Source organism: Gopherus flavomarginatus, chromosome 3 (assembly GCF_025201925.1).
Source record: "Gopherus flavomarginatus isolate rGopFla2 chromosome 3, rGopFla2.mat.asm, whole genome shotgun sequence".
Lineage (NCBI taxonomy): Eukaryota > Metazoa > Chordata > Testudines > Testudinidae > Gopherus > Gopherus flavomarginatus.
This window is the reverse complement of record NC_066619.1, coordinates 235,454,922-235,464,826: the sequence shown is the minus strand read 5'-3', so window position 1 is coordinate 235,464,826 and position 9,905 is coordinate 235,454,922.

Sequence of the window (9,905 nt, the reverse complement as noted above, 5' to 3'; positions counted from 1 at the left end):
CTTTATTTACACCAGGAATAGTAGACTATTTTGTTCTCAGTAAACGTTAACAGAATTCTTAAATTACTACTCTGTGGGTTCACTCCTCGTGTAGTGGGCTTTGACTTTTTTTTGTTTTATGTTTACCAAAAGTTGATGGTCATTGCTTTTAACTTTCTATCTCTGAACTCCCTCACCTCTCCACTCTCACACAGTGTTGTAACTATTACTATAATTATCTTAATTGTATATTACGTTTTATCAAAGGATCCTAAAGCATTTTACAAATATTAATGAACCATCATTCTAGTACACTCTAGACTCATGCCATAAATATTCTGAATTAGAATAAGATCTCTGATATAGACTGATACAACATCAACTCCACAAAATTCCTCTTTTAGATTAAGGATGAATCCCAATTTCTATTCTTACACCCTTTATTCTATTGTTCAGATTTCCTTTGGATTGATATTTCCCATGTCTGATCTCAACCAAAACTGGGATTTTTTAAAAATGTGTGGCAAGTTTGAACAAAATTGATCCAGTTATTTAATTATATAAATTGGAGAGGAAAACACTTTCTCTTATGTTTCTAAGGAAATAATTTGTTTGGATAACTCAGAAATTGAAATATCAGATTGTGCTTATTCTTATTGAGCAAGGAAAACAATTCAAATGTGAAGAAAATCCTTTTAGCTTTAAAATAATGGACATTTTAAAGTCAGTAGTTTTGTGCAACTTTTTTTCTTTTCTTTTGCAATGTACTGTTAAGAATGGATGCCTTTCTGCTAGGTATGCTTTAACCAATCACAAGTTATTGGGTTCAGTACAAATAGTCCAATAGTAAAATGCAAGTTTTTGGCAGTACCTTGTCTTAGGGTCCACACAAAGTTTGATGTTTTGTATTTTGGATTATGAATTTCAACATGCTAAATTCAAAGAAACTGCCTAATGACACTTTATTACTCCTTAGCATTTTGAAATATGAGCACTTATTACCATCTCTCTCTTGATTTAGAAGCCAGGTGACAGTGAAACCACTTCCACTGAATTTCAATTATTTTTTAATGAAAACATCACGCCAATATTTTGTTATGGAACATAACATATGTACCTCCTAGCTATCCACATCAGTGTCTGTATTAGCAGTATACCTTCCCAATACACTTTCTCCTCCCTCTAAGCTGCGACACAATGCATGTTTTTCTTGTATGCTCAGAGCATCTTCACTTAACAGATTCTTATGTATTAATTCATGAGAATTAATTTTCAAATAGTGGATAATATTGACATTAACAGATTATAAACCAAACACACAGTCAGCTTTGTTTTTCTTATAAGCTTTTCATTGTTCATTTTCTATACTAGCTATCACTACCTAGTTGCACTTTGTCAAGTCAAGGGTGGCTGCAGGGCCCATGGGCAAAGAAGCCATTAGTAAGAAGCTAGAGCTGTGCATCGATCCCTTAGACCTTCACTAAGCACCGGGGCAATAGTAAACATCATCAGTGATAAAGTGGCGCCACCATCAGTCACTTACAATTAGAATTCACCAAATGCAAAAATGTGAATGTACCTGGCCAATGAGGTAGTAGAGCCACTGCTTGTGACAAAAGAGTCATGATTAGGTTGTTCCAACAAAGGTATTTGACACTAACCTTATCTGTTCAAGAGTGATAAGCCCACAAGCAAGTTCACAAGAGGTTGATATCAAGAATATTTTGTCACGTGAGTTTGTTCCTGTACACTGATTGTGGTACAGGAACAAACTCACTAACAAAATCCACTGATTGTGGTAACATGTGGATTGCTGAGGCAAATCTAACCTAAAGAAGCAGCTGCAGACAGTGTCAAGTATATACACTTCACAAAAATTTACCTGCACAGTCATAGATGGTTCTGCAGTTCTTTGGATAATACATTGGCTAGTAAGTAGTATCATCAAGGAATTTGTGACCAATTTGAGAGACTACATTGAACACATGCTAGCAGCAGGTGATACATACCTTGTCTTCAGCACAAAGAGTGTCACAAGACAGAACTACAGGAGCAAGCAGAGTGCATCACTTGAGTACAAGTACACAGCTACCTCCAAAGAAAGTTATCTTGATAGGTACTAGGACTGGCCACCAGGGTTGACCTTAGGGAAAATGGTGCCGTGGGTGAACTTGTATTTTGGCATCCTTTGTCTGAGTTTAAGTATGTAGTAGTATTAGTGAAAGTAATGGAAGCTTTGTTTGAATAAGAACTGCAGCATCAATAGCCAGATCACTCTTCAACGTTGTATGAATACAGTCACAAAATAAGACGACAAATTGTATCAAAATGATATTTTTTTACAAAGTGATAGGACCATCAGTGCTTTCCCACTCACTTTCTATGTTCAAGACAAATACTCAAAAAGCAAAACAAACACATCTCTGTGTGTGTGTGTGTGTGTGTGTGTGTGTGTGTGTGTGTGTGTGTGTGTGTGTGTGTGTGTGTGTGTGTGTGTGTGTGTGTGCGTGCGTGTGTTTATTTTCTCTAAATGGAGAGTAGCTGACAACCCAACTTCTTGTTGAAACATCCCACTGACAGAGGTGACGTTTGGGAGAAGATAGGATTAAAATGCAAATCATTTGCTAGATAGCATCCTGGCATAAGTGAGTAACCCAGAATACACAATGTCCATCCTGCTCACAGGATCTCTAGCCAGGAACAGAAGCTCCTGAGTGAGGCTCTGTACACGTACCCAGATAGACACAGGGGATCAAACCCCAAACATGGTATGAAACCCTTTCTTGGGCAGATTGTGGCAGCTTCAGACAGAGCCCTGAGGGCTCAGTCTCCATTCCCCTTTGGTTATATTGGTGTAGCTTGTCATGCCAAGACAGGATGAGTGAGTGGGGCTGTGCATGTGTCTATGCACATGTGCCTGTGTTTGTGTGTGTCCCTGTCTGTGAGAGTGAGAGAAATGTGAAGCGTGTGAGAGGGGCTGACCCAGCGACATGTGTGTCTGCTGCTGCCCACACTGTATCTCATAGTGTGAGAGGATGCTGCATGCTGGACTTCCATTTTCCCACCACACTGGACAGAGACACACCAATGAGGACTCCACTGGGACTGCCAACCTGCTGGCATCCTGAGTTGCTGGGGGGTGAGAAGGTGAAGGAAGTCAGGGGGAAAGAGGGCTGAAGGCTGGGGCCCGTTTTAGTGCATTAAGTTAAATGCACCAAGCCTCGCCCTCTTCACCATGACATCCTGGGCAATGGCCAACATCACCCATCAGTAAGGCTGGCCCTGCTGGCCACTCGCATCTGGTATTGGCCACTGTCAGAAGACAAGATACTGGGCTAGAGGGATCATTTCTCTGACCCAGTATGGCCATTCTTAGGTTCCTATATACTGAAAAAAAGAGACAGCTGATTGACATCATTTGTACAGAACTCATTCAAGACAAGAAGCTTCAACAACAACACACACACAAGCATAGGCTAATCATCCCAGGTGAAGACAACACCCTATTTGAAATACACCAGAGAGGTGTGGTGATCAACAGAGAAGATATGGCCACCTCACCTGAGGAAACTAACATCCTTGTACAACAACTAGTGATGGTTGTGAAAGAGAAAGTGGTGGGAATATCAGTATTATGAAATGACACTGACATATTTGCCTTCCTTTTGCACCATTACCTTGAACAGGACTTAACATCCTTGGTGATTATGGAACCCAGTCCAAGAGAGAGAACTGTAACAGAGATCTGTGATACTGCAGAGCAATACCAAAACGTTGTACCAGGCCTGTTAGCTGCCCATGCACTTTCAGGCTCTGATATACTAGTTTTCTATTTTGGCCTCAGCAAAGGCACTGTGTTGAAGATACTGTCAGCTGAATACTTCCTCTCTCTGCTTGGTGACATCAGTGCCTGATGTTATTGAACAGGAAACCAAACTCATAGCTCTGTGCTATAGACAATCAAACTGTGCCACCAGGTTGGAAGCATGGCAGAAATCATGGACAATGAAAATGGGTAAAGATACCACATCAACACCAAAACTCACCTCCTTACCATCAACAACTGAAGCATTTATATAAAATATAAAATGAGCACATCTTCAGGTATGTGTGTGGGAAAAGTGCCTTGGCTCTAGATGCACCACCACTTGATCTACTGCAGTATGGATAGATATGCGATGACACTTCCTTCCAAGTCTTTGTTTCCAAAAACTGGATCACACAATGTCATGCTTTCTCCTCCAGATATTTTAAGTTAATCAAGTGCTCTTATGGCAATGATGCACCTTGTAAATCTATGAGCTGTGGGTGTAACTGTGCCAAACTGCATTATACCATATTTTGTGCATGCCAGGAAGGTGTGACCTGATAAAATCATCTTCAGCATTTGCAGATGAAAATGGCAATGACAAGAAATGACTTCTATTGTGAGGTAAGCCCTCAGCTGAAGTCTGCAATGACTCATCCCTTGGCCAGAGCCTACAATGACTTATCTTTCAGGCATGCTGCAGCAATCAATCCATGATCAAGGACTGGGCCAGATGACGCCCAGGAACAATTACTTAATCCCACAGGAAGAGCAGCAGCAAACCAGTCTGTGCAATGTCACCATTCAGCTCCTTCTGGTGTTGCAAATTGCCCCAGGCTTACAGCCTGCCCTCACCATTTGGCCCTACACTAATAATAAGCTAGACCTGCCTGAGCTGGCTTTGCCCCAGCCTCAGTGAGTCACCCAGTGACAATTTCCATAGACTGCTACACCTAGCTCTGGGTCCTAGATGGAGCTCCTGGGCACTTCAACTCTGGAGGTGACAATCCTACTCTAGAGTCTCCAGAATCAAGTTGCCCAGCTGCAGCTGGAAAATGCCTCCCTCCAAGTGCAGGCCCAGACCGTTTCACACCTTGTGGGACAGGCTGCGGTAGCAACCCTGGAGCGTGGTCTAAAAGTTCTACTGTCAGAGTGGTTTGGTGACCAACAGAGGTTTTGAAGGTTCATTAACCAATGCCACCTGCTGTTCATAATATGCCAGCCATGTACCCAAACTGCCAGGAAAGCTTTGGTGTCACCCCTTCTGAAATGGGTGGTCATTTTGAAGAATTCATCCAATCCGTCTCGCTCATTTTTGATTACACTAACAGAGCTCACAGCGTCAAAGCTGCCTTGCAGTTCCTCATGCAGTGTTCATGGTCCATCTCTGCCTACGCAACCCACTTCCAGCATTTGGCCACTGACACCACCTAGAATGGGGGCGGCACAGATTTATCACTTTTGTTGAAGGCTGAATGATGCCATAAAAGATGAACTGGCTCCAGTTGACCCTTCTCCCCTGCCAAATTGTTCTCCTACCTAGAACTCTGTATCTAAACTGATAACCAGCTGTTCAAGCGACACCCATAGAAGAGAAGGTCTAACACTGAACCCCAACCTAGTACTGTGACCCCTCAAGCATGCACTCTGCCCAATCCTGCCCAGAGCCCACTAAAATCAATGCCACTCAAAGACACCTCACAGATTGAAAGACTGCTGGCAGGGTCTTCCCTAGTCCTTTTGGTGCCCTACGCAGCCCCTCCACGGCTTCCATGGGGGGTGGCTGGTTTGGGGGGAAGGGCCCTCCCCCCAGTATGAGCTGGCAGAGCTGAGCAGGTTTGGGGCAAGGTCATTCCACTTTCTGCCGCCCGGTGAGCGCAGGGCAGGCCCAACCTCGCAGTCACAGGGTGGCGGGAAATGGAGTAATCCAGCCCCAGCCCACTCCACTCTGCTCCCCTGACTCCCAGCTTACTATACACTCCACTCCACCCCCCAGCAATCACTGGCAGCGCAGTTGGGAGCCAGGGGAGCCAAGCAGGCTAGGGCCTGGTCACTCCACTTACCACCACTGGTTAGTACAGGCCTGCCCCCTACTGCAGTCCTCAGGGGAGTAGGGGCAGAGCAGGGGCAGGTGGGGGCAAAGCAGGGGCAGGGGCTTTGGGGAAGTGGTGGAGTGGGGGCAGGGCTGGGACAGAGCAGGGCAGGGGCTTTGGGAAAGGGGTGGAGTGGGGACAGGGCTGGGGCGGAGCAGGGGTGGGAAGAGGTGAGGCTGGGGCAGAGCAGCGGCCAGGGCCATGGGGAAGAAGCAGAGCAGAGGCTGGAGCAACACACTGCTGCGTAGGGCACCAGGAATTTGGTGCCCTGAATTGCCTGGTGCCCTGCGCAGCTGTGTACTTTGCGTATGGGTAAGGCTGGCCCTGGGTGCAGTACCTCAATGGCCTCTGGTTTTACTGCTGAGGGTGTGGCCCTTTTGTTTCAGGGTGGCCCCACAAGCTCAGCCCAGCCACAGTGCCAGGAAAGGACCTTGTCCAGCCCCAATATAGGGGTCATGGCTGAATGCAACAAGGGGATCAGGTTCCCCAAATGGACCTTCTCTACTATCTGTGTGTGCTCCTGCACTGGTGGTCCCCTTTCAGCCCCATTTTCAAATCCACCTGTGATGCCAGGCTACAGCCATACGCGAAGTAAGATACATCCCACTCACCTTGATTGACTCCGGGGAATCTAGCAACTTTATGGACTTGGACTTTGCCGAACTAACTGCCTGTCCATACAGAGGAAGCTTGCCCCAGATTGATGAGAACGTGGCCAAGGACTTCATCCAGCCTGTCGTCAGACGCTACTGGTATGGTGCTCTGCTCTGTTCAATGTTAATAACAGTCAGCTGTGTGCATGTATTCCCTCTGTGTGCTGTCCCAGCTTGCACAGATAGCTGACACAGCAGACCCCAGAGAACCCTCAATGACCACAGATTCTGATAAGGTACGAAGGCACCCGGCCAGGTTTATTATCAAACGAAGCACAGTAATAGTTCCCTGCTGACTCTACAGGACATACTATGAATGTGTGCCTCCTGACAATGGAACAGCTCTGTCAGTGGCGGGACACTCCACTGCCCCTTAGACCAGACAAAGACACTGCCCCAGCAATGCATTCCTATAAAGATACAAACAAGTTACACATCACTCCTGACGTAGTGAGGTGCAACCCCTCTACGCAGCAAGGTACAACCCCTCTACGGCAAAGTGCCGTCTCTCACCTTGTACATGTTGGTTCAAACAAAACTCTATCCATCATATTATTCTTTTGGCCCTGTCGTTGTGATGGGTCAGGCTGTTCCTTGTTATCTGTGTGGAATGTACAAGTATGTGACTGTTCTGATATCTGGTGTCCAGTACCTAGGTATGTATCTTTTTGCAACATCAGCCTTTTCCTTGCCAGCTTTTGTGAGCAGGGCCTGCCTCTGGCTCACAGATTACATTTGCTTTATGTTAGCAAAGTCTTGACCATTACTTTAGTTCAGACCTTAGGCCTCATACCGGGCCTCTGATATAAGGGTTTACGTTTCAGGGCCTCATCTTACTATACAGCCCTCCACTTCCAAAAGAAGTCTGCCTTTGGACACTAGAGGCCCAACTGACTTTTGAACAACTGGAAGAAGGCGTTCATCTCAGCATCTGTGTTAATGCACCCAGTCGCATCCAAGTCTTTTGTTGTTGAGGCAGATACATCTGAAAATCTGGGCTGTGCTGTCACACCAGCAGGACACCTAGTATTCTCCACCCCTTAGCTTCCTGTAGGAAATTGTGAACACCCAGAGAACAAAACTATGAGATCTACAACAAGGAGCTGCTGGCCATCAAAGCTGCTTTTGAGGAATGGCAACACCATTTGGAAGGCATATGCTTCCCTGTTCAAGTGTTCACTGATCACAAGAACTTGGATTACCTGCATTCCACAAAAGCCCTTAATCAACACCAGATCCAATGGTTCCTATCTTTGAGTTTACTCTGCACTACTGCCAGGGGACTGCAATGGCAAGCCCAGCGCACTCTTCCACAAAGGGGAGTACCTTGACATCGGGGAAAGACCATCAGAACCCTCCACTATCTTGAATCCTGCCATTTTGCTAATGTGCAAGTGAATACTGACCTCCAGCTCTTGTGAGATCTTCGCTATGTAATGACATGTTCACATCAAAGTGGCTCAGTGCCAACATCAATCCAATATTCTTTATTAAAAATGGGGTACTGTTGTTCAGAGACTGTGTTTATGTCCCAGAAGGTCTGTCTTGCATCACGATTCTCCAACTGTGCCATGACTTACCCCTAGTCAGCCACTTTGGGGTGTGGAAGACAATAAAATTGATTTTGTTGTATTTCTGGTGGCCAACATTACATGCCTCTGTTAGGTCCTACATCAACTTTTGCGAGGTATGCTGCTGGACGAAGGTCCCCCGCATAAAACCTCTTGGAACCTTGGTCCCACTGCCTAGTCCTTCCCAACCCTGGGAGTCTCTATCAATGGACTTAATTGTAGACATTCCTAATTATCAGGATCACACAGCCATACTAATAGTCATAGATCTATCTAAAATTTCCTGCTTCGTGCCCTGTTGAAAGATCCTCATCATGGAAATGACAGCCCATTTGTTCTTCAATCACATCTTCAAGCTCCTTCAACATCAGTTCACCTCTCACTTCTGGCAAGTTATTCCACGTTTTGGATGTTAACTTGTGCCTCTCCACAGCATATTGTCCCCAAACAGATGGACATTCAGAATGAGTGATTCAAATTTTGGAGCGGTATCTGTGTTGTTTTATTAGTTAGCATCAGGATGACTGGGTCCAACTTCTACCCTTTTCAGAATTTGCTTATAAAAACTCTGATCATAAATCCACTCACCAGAGTCCTTTCTTTTCCAACTATGGCTTTAACTTCTGATTCCATCCATCCCTGCCACTGATTTTCCATATCCTTTCAGCCTCTGATCTGGTTAAACACCTCCACCACTTCCAGGAGAAACTGAAATCCTGGTTGGATACTATCAAGGAGGACTAAATACTTTGCTGACTTTCATCATGAAATTGAATTTTTAGTTACTATTTGGGAAAAGGTATGGCTCTCCTCATGACATTTGGACACTTCTTGAGCCTCTACAAACTCAGCTACTGGTACCTTGGCCCCTTTATGGTCATTCAGCAAACTAACCTTCCTTCAGCTGCCCCCCCATGATGCAAGTGCAGCCAGGGCCGGCTCTAGGCACCATCATTCCAAGCATGTGCTTGGGGCAGCACTTTTCAAGGGGCGGCACTCCAGCTTTTTTGTTTGTTTGTTTGTTTGTTTGCTTTGGCAGTGGCATTCTAGCCCCCCTTTTTAATTTATATTTTTTTCCTTGGAGCGGCAAAAAACCTGGAGCCGGCCCTGAGTGCAGCGTATGTTTCATGTCTCCTTTTTGAAGAAAGACATGCCCAACTTACTCCCTGGATGAATGCCTCTTCCCACTCTGGTCATGGTGCAGGGACAAGAGGAGTACCTCATAAGGCAAATTCTTGATTCCAAGATTCTTTGGGGAAAGCTCCTATTCCTTGTTGACTGGAAGGGGTATGATCCAGAAGAACACTAATGGGAACCAGCTAGTAACATCCATACTCCCAACCTGCTACATGAGTTGCACTGATCCCTCCTGACAAACCCGATCTGAAGATGCCTGGAAGGTGTTCTTGAGGGGAAAGTACTGTGAGGCAAGCCCTCAGCCAGAGCCTTCAGGTGTGCTTCAGCACCAATCCATGAACAACGACTGGGTCAGATGACCCCAGGGACAGCTACTTAATCCTACAGGAAAAGCAGTGAGCCAGTCTGTGCAACATTCAGCTCCCTCTACTTTGTGGTGTCACAGACTGCTCCAGGCTTCGAGCCTCCCCCTGTCCCTGATCCAGGCTTCTAGCCTGCTCTCACCAGTTGGCCTTACACCAGCATCCATCTGCTGGCTCTGCCCTGGCCTCGGGGAGCCACCTAGTGATACCCTGACATGCATTACTCAGATTAGGATACTCAGCTGTACTTTTGAAGAAGAGAGAACACCAGTAATCGTTTATAATGATTCCATAGTGAGGTA